The following is a 13,447-nucleotide window of genomic DNA, read 5'->3' as shown; positions in this document are numbered from 1 at the left end:
CATACATTACATACGTAGACACATAAATACATAGCTGGAATGATATATAGAGACAGAGAAAATATTTTTTTTTTCCATTCATGATAGGACTGAATTTTAGAAAATCACTGTATTCGTTTCCGGGGCGGTTGTACAAATTACCACAAATTTGGTGGCTTAAAACAAGAAAAATTTATTTTCTCACAGTTCTGAAGGACAGAATTCTGAAATCATTATCACTGAGATGAAATCAAGGTGTTGGTAGGGGCACACTCCTTCCAGAGGCTGTAGAAGAGAATCTGTTTCTTGTCTCTTCCAGCTTCTGGTGGCTGCCGGCATTCCTTGGCTTGTGGCCCTTTCACTCCAATCTCTGCCTCCGTCATCACATGGCCTTCTCCTTGTCTCTGTGTGTCAAATTTCTCTCTCTCTTATCAGGACATTTGTCGTTGCATTTAGGGCCCACCTGGATAATCTCCCCATCTCAAGATCCTTAACTTAATCAAATCTGTGAAGTCCTTCTTTTCTGCCATATAAATTAACACTCACAGGTTCCAGGGAAGAGGACATGGATATAACCCTGGCAACAGAGTGTAGAATAGATTGGAGGAGATATGCTAGGAGATAGGGACACCAATTAGAATACAATCATGATTGTCAGGGAAGCTTGGCAAAAAAAAAAAAAAAAAGTAGAATACAATGATAATTCAAGTAAGAGACCAGGAAGTCCTGAATTAAAGCAGTGGTTGTAGGGATAAAGAAAAGGAAACCAAATTCAGATATTTAGAAGGTAGGATCAAGGGAACTTAATAACCAGTTAAATGTAGGAGGTAAGGAATGGAAAAGACTAGAATGATTCCCAGGTTTCTGATTTGGGTGCTTGGAAGTCTGGTTGTGCCACTAACCAGGATAGTAAATACAGGCAGAAGAGCAAGACTTGGGGAAAGTCAATCAGTGTAGTTTTAGTCATGTTGAGTTTAAGTATATGCAGAATGTCCAGGTGGAGACAACATGTAATTGGCTATAAGCCAATTGAAATGTAGCTCTAAATCTCAAAATAGAGTTCTGGATTGTCAACATAGACAATGTGTGAGTGAAGCTGAGGGCATGAGGGAAGGAGAAAACTAAAGTTAAAAAAAGAAAAAGGCCTGCTGCGGTGGCTCACACCTGTAATCCCAGCACTTTGGGAGGCCAAGGCAGGCAGATCATGAGGTCAGGAGATCAACACCATCCTGGCTAACATGGTGAAACCCCGTTTCTACTAAAAATACAAAAAATTAGCCGGGCATGGTGGCATGTGCCTGTAGTCCCAGCTACTTGGGAGGCTGAAGCAGGAGAGTCGCTTAAACCAGGGAGGCAGAGGTTGCAGTGAGCTGAGATCGCACCACTGCACTCCAGCCTGCTGACAGAATGAGACTCTGTCTCAAAAACAAAAACAAACACAAACAAACAAAAAGATGACCTAGGACAGAAACCTGCAAAACGTCTACAGTTAAGAGGCAGGTGATGATGGAGAGGAGCCAGCCAAAACAAGAGAGAAAGAAGATCCAAGCAAGGTTTTGAGAGGCCACTTTTTTCTTTTCTTTTTTTTTTCCCTGAGACAGAGTCTTGCTCTGTTGCCCAGGCTGGAGTGCAGTGGCCTGATCTCAGCTCACTGCAACCTCCACCTCCTGGGTTCAAGCGATTCTCCTGCCTCAGCCTCCCAAGTAGCTGGGATTACAGGCGTGCACCACCACGCTCAGTTAATTTTTGTATTTTTAGTAGAGATGGGGTTTCGCCATGTTGGCCAGGCTGGCCTTGAACCCCTAACCTCCGGTGATCCACCCGCCTCAGCCTCCCAAAGTGCTGGGATTACAGGCCTGAGCCACCTCTCCCAGCTGAGAGGCCATTTTTTTCTATGTATCATTATCAATTACATACTATTTGAATACTTTCAAGGTACTGAATATGATAATTGGGGTTTATCAATACTAAGGATTTCTGTCGTCGATAATGAGTAAATCGATACACAAGAAATATCAATCAAGAAAAAGTGAATGGGCCGGGCACGGTGGCTCAAGCCTGTAATCCCAGCACTTTGGGAGGCCGAGGCGGGTGGATCACGAGGTCAACAGATCGAGACCATCCTGGTCAACATGGTGAAACCTCGTCTCTACTAAAAATAGAAAAATTAGCTGGGCATGATGGTGCGTGCCTGTAGTCCCAGCTACTCGGGAGGCTGAGGCAGGAGAATTGCTTGAACCCAGGAGGCGGAGGTTGCGGTGAGCCGAGATCGTGCCATTGCACTCCAGTCTGGGCAACAACAGCGAAACTCCGTCTCAAAAAAAAAAAAAAAAGAAAAAGAAAAAGTGAATGGCTCAGTGTGCAACACTCTGCTTTAAGGATTATAGTGAATGACACTTGTATTCAATATTGTACTTAGAGATGCTAGCCAGAGCAATTGACAAAAAAAATAAAAGGTATCCAGAATTTAAAGGAAGAAGTCAAATTGTATCTATTTGTGGATGATATGATGTTGTATATGGAAAATCATAGGGAACATACTAAGAAAACCCTATTAGAACAAAGAAATGAATTCAGCAAGATTTCAGGATATACAGAAGTCAACATGCAAAAGTCAAGTATATGTCTATATACTTGCAATGAACAATTTGAAAATGAAATTAAGGAAACACCACAGCCATGACATGTACTACAAAAAGAAAAAAAGAAAAAAATTAAGGAAACAATTTCATTTATAATAGCATCAGAAATAATAAAATGTTTAGGAATAAACGTAACAGCAGAAGTACAAAACTTATACCCTGAATACTACAAACTATTGTTTTGTTTTGTTTTGCTTTTGATATAGTCTCACTGTGCCACCCAAGCTGGAGTGCAGTGGCTTAATCTCAGCTCACTGCAGCCTCTGCCTCCCAGGTTCAAGCGATTCTCCTTGGGAATCATTGAAGGCTCAGCCTCCAGAGCAGCTGGAATTATTGATGCAAGCCACCACGCCTAGCTAATTTTTTTTTTTTTTTTTTTTTTTTTTTTTTTTTGTATTTTTAGTACAGACAGGGTTCCACCATGTTGGCTAGGCTGGTCTTGAACTCCTGGCCTCAAATGATCCACCTGCCTCGGCCTCCCGAAGTGCAAGGATTACAGGAGTGAACCACTGTGCCTGGCCTCAAAACACTTAAAAGATATTAGGGCCGGGTTGGGGGAGGCTCACACCTGTAATCCCAGCACTTTGGGAGGCTGAGGAAGGTGGACCACAATGTCAGGAGTTCGAGCCAGGCCAAGATGCAGAAACTCCGTCTCTACTAAAAATACAAAAAAAAAAAAAAAAAAAATTAGCCGGACGTGGTGGAGTGCACCTGTAATCTCAGCTATTCAGGAGGCTGAGGCAGGAGAATTGCTTGGACCCAGGAGGCAGAGGTCTCAGTGAGCTGAGATTGCACCATTGCACTCCAGCCTGGGTGACAGAGCGAGACTCCGTCTTGAGAAACACATAAATACATAAATTAGGGCTGGGTGCAGTGGCTCACGCTTGTAATCCTAGCACTTTGGGAGGCCGAGGTGGGTGGATCACCTGAGGTCAGGAGTTCAAGACCAGCCTGACCAATGTGGTGAAACCCCCTTCTCTACTAAAAATACAAAAAAAAAAAAAAAAAAACAAAAAAACAAAAAAAACCAGCCAGGTGTGGTGTGGATGCTTGTAATCCCAGCTACTCAGGAGCCTGAGGCAGGAGAATCACTTGAACCTGGGAGTAGGAGGTTGCAGTGAGCTGAGATAATGCTGCTGTACTGCAGCCTGGGCAACAAGAGCAAAACTCAGAAAAAGAAAGAAAAGGAAAGAGAGAGAGAGAGAGAGAGGAAGAGAGGAAGGGAGGAAGGGAGGAAGGGAGGAAGGAAGGAAGGGATCTAAATAAATGGAAAAACATCTGGTGATTGTGAATCAGAAGGCCTAATGTTGTTAAAATGGCAATATTCCCCAAGTTAACCAACAAATTCAATGCAATCTCTATCAGAATCCTAGGTTACCTGTAGAATTTGACAAGCTGATTCTAAAATTCATATGGAATTGCCAGGACGCAGATTTAGCCAAAACAACTTTGATAAATAAAACAAGCAAAATTGGAGGACTCACACTTTCTTTTTTTCTTTTATTTCTTTTCTTTTTTTTTTTTTAACAAGCTCTTATCAGGCCAAGGACTCAAATTTTCTAATTTCTTTCTTTTTTTTCTTGAGATGGAGTCCCGAGTGGCTGAGATTACAGGCATGTGCCACAATGCCCGGCTAATTTTTGTATTTTTAGTAGAGACAGGGTTTCATTATGTTGGCCAGGCTGGTCTCAAACTCTTGACCTCAAGTGATCCGACCACGTCTGTCTTCCAAAATGCTGGGATTAGAGGCGTGAGCCATAAAACCTGGTCTATACAACTCTTAGAAGAAAACATAGGGATAAATCTTCATGACCTTGAATTTGACAGTGAATTCTTAGATATAACACCCAAAGCAAAGACATCAAAAGAAAAAAATAGATAACTTGGACCACATCAAAATTGAAACTGTGTGTGTGGAGGGAGTCTTTAAAAAATCAAAGCTTGGCCGGGCGCGGTGGCTCAAGCCTGTAATCCCAGCACTTTGGGAGGCCGAGGCGGGTGGATCACGAGGTCAAGAGATCGAGACCATCCTGGTCAACATGGTGAAACCCCGTCTCTACTAAAAATACAAAACATTAGCTGGGCATGGTGGCGCGTGCCTGTAATCCCAGCTACTCAGGAGGCTGAGGCAGGAGAATTGCCTGAACCCAGGAGGCGGAGGTTGCGGTGAGCCGAGATCGCGCCATTGCACTCCAGCCTGGGTAACATGAGTGAAACTCCGTCTCAAAAAAAAAAAAAAAAAAAAAAAAAAAAAATCAAAACTTGGTGGGTGGGGGTGAGGGCAAAAAAATTTAAAACTTTCATGCTTCAAATTACATTATTAAGAAAATGAAAAAAATTCCACACGGAATGAGAAAAAATATTTGTAAATCATACATCTGATAAGGGGCTTGTATTCAGGATATACGAAGAACTCTTACAACTCAATAATAAAAAGACAAATAAACCAGGTGCGGTGGCTCACGGCTATAATCCCAGCACTTTGGGAGGCTGAGGTGGGTGGATTACCTGAGGTCAGAAGTTCGAGACCAGTCTGGCCAACATGGTGAAACCCTGTCTCTACTAAAAATACAAAAATTAGCCAGACGTGGTGGCGTATGGCTGTAGTTCCAGCTACTCAGGAGACTGAGGCAGGAGAATCGCTTGAACCTGGGAGGTGGAGGTTGCAGTGAGCTGAGATTGTGCCGTTGCACTCCAGCCTGGCAACAAGAGCGAAACTCCATCTCAAAAGAAAAAAAAAAGACAAATAGCCCAATTCAAAAATGGACAAACTTATAAATAGACATTTCTCCAAGAAAGATATACAAAAAGCTCAAAGTACATGAAAGGATGCTCAACATTATTAGTTATCAGAGAAATGCAAATCAAACCCACAATGAGATACCACTTAACCACTAGAATGGCTAGAATCAAAGTCAGATATTAACAAGTGTGGACGAGGATATGAAGAAACTGGAACCTTCCTAGTGGGAATGTAAAATGGTACAGCTATTTTGGAAGACAGTCTGGCAGTTCCTCAAACAATTAAACATAGAGTTGCCATGTGACCCAGCATTTCCACTGCCAGTTATCTGATAAATGGATAAATAAAATATGGTCTATCCATACAATGGAATATAATTCAGCCACGAAAAGAATGAATTATAGTATATTCTACAATGTGGATGAACCTTGAAAATATGCAAAGTGGCCAGGCATGGTGGCTCATACCTGTAATCCCAGCACTTTGGGAGGCTGAGGCAGGTGGATCACCAGAGGTCAGGAGTTTGACACCAGCCTGACCAACAAGGTGAAACTCCATCTCTACTAAAAGTACAAAAATTAGCTGGACAAGGTGGCAGGCGCCTATAGTCCCAGCTACTCGGGAGGCTGAGACAGGAGAATTGCTTGAACCCAGGAGGCAAGATTGCAGTGAGTCGAGATGATGCCACTACACTCCAGCCTGGGCAACGGAGCAAGACTCCATCTCAAAAAAAAAAAAAAGCTAAGTGAACAAAGACAACCACAAAAATCCACATATTATATGATTCCATTTACATAAAATGTCCCAAGTAGGCAAATCTATGGAGACAGAAAGTAGCATGGTGGTTGTTTAAGGCTGGGAGGAAAATAAATAAATACATAAAATTTTTTAAAAATACAAAAATTGGCCCGGCATGGTGGCTCACACCTGTAATCCCAGCACTTGGGAGGCCCAGGCAGGTGGATCACTTGAGGCCAGGAGTTCGAGACCAGCCTGGCCAACATTCGAAACTCTGCCTCTACTAAAAATACCAAAAAAAAAAAAAAAAAAAAATTGCTGGGCGTGGTGGCGGGCACCTGTAATCCCAGCTACTCGGGCGGCCGAGGCAAGGGAATCACATCATCGGGAGACAGGTTGCAGTGAGTGGAGATCACAGCATTGCACTCCAGCCTGGACAACAAGAACGAAACTCAGTCTTTAAAAAAAAAAAATTAATTAAAAAAAATAAAGGCCGGGCGCGGTGGCTCACCCGGCCCCTAATTTCTTTTAACAATGTTTCGGGGCCAGCATGGTGGTTCACTCCTGTAATCCTTGCACTTTGGGAGGCCGAGGCAGGCAGATCACTTGAGGCCTAGAGTTCGAGACCAACCTGGCCAACATGGTGAAACCAGCCACTCTTAGTGTTAGTGTTTTGTAGCATTCCAAAGTACCCTGAGGGGCCAGGCATGTTGGCTCCTGCCAGTAGTCATTGCTCTTTGGGAGGCTGAGGTGAGCAGATTGCCTGAGCTCAGGAGTTTGAGACCAGCCTGGGCAACATGGTGAAACCCTATCTCTACTAAAAATACAAAATTAGCCAGGCATGGGGGTGCATGCCTGTAATCCCTGCTACTGGGAGGCTGAGGCTGAGGCAGGAGAATCGCTTGAACCCAGGAGGCGGAGGTTGCGGTGAGCCAAGATCACGCCATTGCCTGAGCCAAGATCACTCCAGCCTGGGAGCAATAGAAACAAAACTCTGTTTCAAAAAAAAAAAAAAAAAAAGAATAAGAGTAAGAATCCGGCTGGGTGTGGTGGCTCATGCCTATAATTCCAGCACTTTGGGAGGCTGAGGGGGGTGGATTACCTGAGGTCAGGAGTTTGAGACCAGCCTAGCCAACATAGTGAAACCCTGTCTCTACAAAAAATACAAAAAGTACCTGGCATAGTTGTGCATGCCTGTAATTCCAGGTGCTCGGGAGGCTGAGGCTGGAGAATCGCTTGAATCTGTGTGGCAGAGGTTGCAGTGGGCCGAGACTGTGCCACAGCACTTCAGCCTGGATGACAGAGCGAGACTCCATCTCAAAGAAAAAAAAAAAGAATCCATGGCCAGGAGCGGTGGCTCACATCTGTAATCCCAAATTCTTGGGAGGCCAAGTTGGAATATAGTAACACTATATCTCTACGAAATGAAAAACAAAAAATAGCTGGGAATGATGGCATGTACCTGTCCTCCCAACTACTTGGGAGGCTGAGGTGAGAGGATGACTTGAGCCTGGAAGGTCAAGGTTGAAGTTAGCCATGATCATGCCACTGCACTCCAGCCTGGGTGACAGAGACCCTGTCTCAAAAACAAACAGGGCTGGATGAGGTGACTCCCACCTGTAACCAGCACTCTGGGAAGCTGAGACGGGCGGATCACTTGAGGTCAGGAGTTTGAAACTAGCCTGACCAACATAGTGAAACATCGTCTCTACTAAAAATGTAAAAATTAGCTGGGCATGGTGGCATGTGCCCATAGTCCCAGCTACCTGGGAGGCTAAAGTAGGAGAATTGATTGAATCCAGGAGGCAGAGGTTGTAGTAAGCCGAGATCACACCACTACACTCCAGCCTGGGCAACAGAGCGAAAATAGCAGTGGTCATCTCCCAGTGATGGAATATAAACAATTATTGCTTACTTCATCAGACTTTCTGTGCTTTCCAAAATTTTTACAGTAGACATTTATTTATAATTTTGTAATCAGAAACAAAACAATGTACACTTAAATGAAAGCGTCCTCCCAAGCACAAGGACTGCATTTTTACATATTTGATAGTGCTTACAGCACTTTAGGAATGATTTATTTATTCATTATTTTTTCTTTTTCTTTTTTACAGATTAGTCAGGAAAATATTTATTATTATTATTTTGAGACAGAGTCTCACTCTGTCACTCAGGCCGGAGTGCAGTGGCGCGATCTCAGCTCACTGCAACCTCTGCCTCCTGGGTTTAAGCGATTTTCCTGCCTCAGACTCCCATGTAGCTGGGGGTGATTTATAATGGCAAATAACAAGTAGTAGAATTGAGTAGGCTGTGTGCGGTGGCTCACGCCTGTAATCGCAGCACTTTGGGAGGCTGAGGCAGGCAGATCAGGTCATGAGATTGAGACCATCTTGGTCAACATGGTGAAACCCTATCTCTACTAAAAATACAAAAGTTGCCGGGCGCGGTGGCTCACGTCTGTAATCCTAGCACTTTGGGAGGCCGAGGTGGGTGGATCACCTGAGGTCAGGAGTTCAAGACCAGCCTGGCCAACATGGTGAAACCCCATCTTAGAAAAAAATAAATAAATAAACAAAAAATAAAAATACAAAAGTTAGCTGGGTGTGGTGGTGTGTGCCTGTAATCCCAGCTACTCGGAGCCTGAGGCACAAGAATTGCTTGAATCCAGGAGGTGGAGGTTGCAGTGAGCAGAAATCGCGCCAGCACACTCCAGCCTGGCAACAGAGTGAGACTCTGCCCCCACCAAAAAAAGAATTGAGTCTAACAGTATACTACCACGGAGTATAAAGTAGTATGCAATAATGGTAACAAGGCTGAAAAATCAGATAAATTGCAGGCTACACTCTTCCTTCTCCTGAAATATCTGCCCATTCTATGTTAGAGCCTTTCATATGTGGCTGATACATATACAAATTTACCAACTGTGGCCACTCTTGGCCTAGTCAAAAACAAAATATATATTCATCTTAAGGATATAAAAGCTCCAGTTTGGGAAATCCCAGACCTTCCATGAAACCAGATGTATTTCTTTTATAACAGTAACCAGGCTGGGTGCAGTGGCTCACGCCTGTAATCACAGCACTTTGGGAGGCCGAGGTGGGTGGATCATCTGAGGTCAGGAATTTGAGACCAGCCTGGCCGACATGGTGAACTCCTGACCTTAGGTGATCTGCCCACCTCGGCCTCCCAAAGTGCTGGGATTACAGGCGTGAGCCACTGCGCCTGGCCGCAAAACTGCATCTCACCAAGAAATACAAATATTAGCTGGACCTGGTGGTGTGCACCTGCAGTTCCAGCTACTCAGGAGGCTGAGTCAGGAGGATCACCTGAGCCCAGGAGGTCAAAGCTGCAATGAGCTGTGATGAAGCCACTGCATTCCAGTCTGGGCAACAGAGTGAGACTCTGTCTCAAAAAAAAAAAAAAAAAAAAGTTAAAACAATGTTGAAAGGCTATTGTCTGCCTGGGATATTTTATCATTATTATTATTATTATTATTATTTTTTTTTGAGACGGAGTTTCACTCTTGTTACCCAGGCTGGAGCGCAATGGCGCGATCTCGGCTCACCGCAACCTCCACCTCCTGGGTTCAGGCAATTCTCCTGCCTCAGCCTCCTGAGTAGCTGGGATTACAGGCACGCACCACCATGCCCAGCTAATTTTTTGTATTTTTAGTAGAGACGGGGTTTCACCGTGTTGACCAGGATGGTCTCGATCTGTTGACCTCGTGATCCACCCGCCTTGGCCTCCCACAGTGCTGGAATTACAGGCTTGAGCCACTGCGCCCGGCCTTATTTTATTATTTATTTATGTATTGAAACAGGGTTTCACTCTGTAGCCCAGGCTGGAGTGCAGCGGTGCGATCTCAGCTCACTGCAGCCTCACCTCCTAGGGTCAAGCCATCTTTCCACCTCAGCCTCCCGAGTAGCTAGGACTACAGTCATGGGCCACCATGTCCCGCTAATTTATATATATATATAATATACATATAAATTTATATATATATATAAATAAATTTATATATATATTATATATAAAAATTATATATATAATATATATAATTTATATATATTATATATATATATTTGTAGAGCCGGGGGTTTCTCCATGATGCCCAGGCTAGTCTCAAACTCCTGGGTTTCAGCAAGCCACCCATCTCCCCCTTCCAGTGTTGGGATTACAGGAATGAGCCACTGTGGTGGGTCCTTTATTTTATTATTTTATTTTATTTATTTATTTTTTGAGACAGAGTCTTGCTCTGCCACCAGGTGCCAGGCTGGAGTGCAGTGGTGCAATCTTGGCTCACTGCAACCTCTGCCTCCTGGGTTCAAGCAATTCTCCTGCCTCAGCCTCCCAAGTAGCTGGGACTACAGACGCGTGCCACCACACTCGGCTAATTTTTGTATTTTAGTAGAGACAGGGTTTCACTATGTTGGCCAGGATGGTATTTTATTTTATTTTATTTTTTAATTTTATTTTTTTGAGACAGGAACTAGCTCTGTTGCCCAGGCTGGAGTGCAGCGGCACGATCTGAGTTCAATGCAACCTCTGCCTCCTAGGCTCAAGAGATCCTCCCAGCCTCGACCTCCTGGGATCAAGCGACTCTCCAGCCTCATTTTTGTGTCTTTTGTAGAGACATGTTGCCCAAGTTGGTCTTGAACTCCTGGGCTGACGTGATCCACACGCCTCAGCCTGCCAGCGTGCTAGGATTGCAGGCATCAGCCACGGTGCCAGGGTCTAGCCCTTCTTTTTTTTTTTTTTTTTTTTTTTTTTTTTGAGGCAGAGTCTCGCTTTGTTGCCCAGGCTGGAGTGCAGTTGCGATCTCGGCTCACTGCAACCTCCGCCTGGCGATTTCAGGCGATTCTCCTACCTCAGCCTTCTGAGTAGCTGGGATTATAGGCGTCCGCCACCGCGCCTGGCTAATTTTTTTTATTTTTTAGTAGAGGTGGGGTTTCACCACATTGGTCAAGCCGATATTGAACTCCTGACCTCAAATGATCCATCCCCCTCGGCCTCCCAAAGTGCTGGGATTACAGGTTTGAGCCAGGGTGCCTGGCCAGCCCTTATTTTTTATTTTTTTTGAGACGGAGTCTCACATTGTCACTCAGGCTGGAGTGCAGTGGCGAGATCTTGGCTCACCACAACCTACACCTCCCAGGTTAACATGATTCTCCTGCCTTAGCTTCCCAAGTAGCGGGGATTACAGGCGCCCACCACCACACCCAGCTAATTTTTTGTATTTTTAGTAGAGATGAGGTTTCTCTGTCTACTTTGTGATTTGCCCGTCTCAGCCTCCCAAAGTGCTAGGATCATAGGCGTGAGCCACTGAGATTATAGGTGTGATCTACAGTGCCTAGCCCAGCCCTTATTTTTAAGGGCTAATATTTTTTTTTCTGATTATAAAAACAATAGGTACTGAGTAGAATACTTTAGAAAATACGGCTGGGCGCGGTGGCTCACGCCTGTAATCCCAGCACTTTGGGAGGCCGAGGCGGGTGGATCACGAGGTCAAGAGACTGAGACCATCCTGGTCAACATGGTAAAACCCCGTCTCTACTAAAAATACAAAACATTAGCTGGGCATGGTGGCACGTGCTTGTAATCCCAGCTACTTAGGAGGCTGAGGCAGGAGAATTGCCTGAACCCAGGAGGCGGAGGTTGCAGTGAGCCGAGATCCCGCCATTGCACTCCAGCCTGGGTAACAAGAGCGAAACTCCATCTCAAAAAAAAACAAACAAACAAACAAAAAAAAAAAAACAGACACTTCGTTACTAACGAAAGCCTGTGGTTTACAAATGTATACCTATGTGTATCCACGATTAAAATATGAAAATTATTTTTGCTATTCTAAAAATCCTGTGCCTCCCTCCATTAGTTTTTGTTTTGTTTTGTTTGTTTTTTAGACGTAGTGTCTCTGTCTCCCAGGCTGGAGTGCAGTGGCGCGATCTCGGCTCACTGCAACCTCTGCCTCCCGGGTTGGAGCGATTCTCCTGCCTCGACCTCCCGAGGAGCTGGAATTATAGGCATGTGCCACCACGCATGGCTAATTTTTGTTATTTTAGTATACATGGGGTTTCACCATGATGGTCAGGCTGGTCTTGAACTCCTGGTCTCAGGTGATCTGCCCACCTGGCTTCCCAAAGTGCTGGGATTACAGGTGTGAGCCACCTTGCCCAGCCTTGTTTTTGTTTTTATTTTCAGATAGTGTCCTGCTCTGTCACCCAGGCTGCAGTGGTGGAGTGATGCAATTGTGGCTCACTGCAATCTCTGCCTCCTGGCTTAAGGGACCCTCCCACCGCAGGCTTCAGAATAGCTGGGAATATAGGTGCACAACACAATGCCGGTACAATTTTTTTGTATTTTTTGTAGAGATGGGGTTGCCCAGGTTGGTCTTGAACTCCTGGGCTCAAATAATCCACCTGCCTCAGCTTCCCAAAGTGCTGGGATTACAGAAGCTACAGCACTCGGCCCACTTTATTTTTTAGAGCAGTTTTGGCTTCACTGCAACATTGAGCTGAAAAGTATCAAGAGTCCTTTGTACCCCTCCACCCACACAGACACAGCCTCCCTATCAACAGCCTGTGCAGAGTGGTAAATTTGTTGCAGTAATGAATATACAGTGATATATTATCAACCAAAGCCCACAGTTTATGTAAGGGCTTCCTTTTGGTGGTGTACATTCTATGGGTTTTAATTTTTTTAAATAAAGATTTTATTTTTTATGTTTTTTGAGACGTAGTCTCGGAAGTGCAGTGGCGCGATCTTGGCTCACTGCAACCTCCGCCTCCCCAGTTCAAGCAGTTCTCTGCTTCAGCCTCCTGAGTAGCTGGGATTACAGGCACGTGCCACCATGCCCAGCTAATTTTTTGTAGTTTTAGTAGAGACGGGGTTTCACCATGTTGACCAGGATGGTCTCGATCTGTTGACCTCGTGATCCACCTGCCTCGGCCTCCCAAAGTGCTGTGATTACAGGCTTGAGCCACCGCGCCCGGCCAAGATTTTATTTTTTAAGAGCAATTTTAGTTTCACAGCAAAACTGATAGGTAGGTACGGAGATTCTCATAGACCTCCTTCCCCCATGTAGTGAAGGCTTCCCTGACTACCAACATCTGAATCAGAGTGGTAAATTTGTTACATTCAATGAACCTACATTGACACATCATTAGTAACCAAAGTCTGCAGTTTACATTAGAGTTACTTCAACCTTGGTGTTTACATTGCGTACCTCTTTGAACAAATGTATACTTGCATGTATCCACTATTACAGTATCATGTGTCATTCGATTTTTTTTTTTTGTTTGTTTTTTGTTTTTTTTCAGGTTTTGTTTTGTTTGAGACAGAGTGCTCT

This window comes from Sapajus apella, unplaced genomic scaffold (assembly GCF_009761245.1).
Source record: "Sapajus apella isolate SASKATOON/1434 unplaced genomic scaffold, GSC_monkey_1.0 scaffold91, whole genome shotgun sequence".
NCBI lineage: Eukaryota > Metazoa > Chordata > Mammalia > Primates > Cebidae > Sapajus > Sapajus apella.
The sequence above is the reverse complement of the archived record's forward strand: the minus strand, read 5'-3'. Positions refer to the sequence as shown.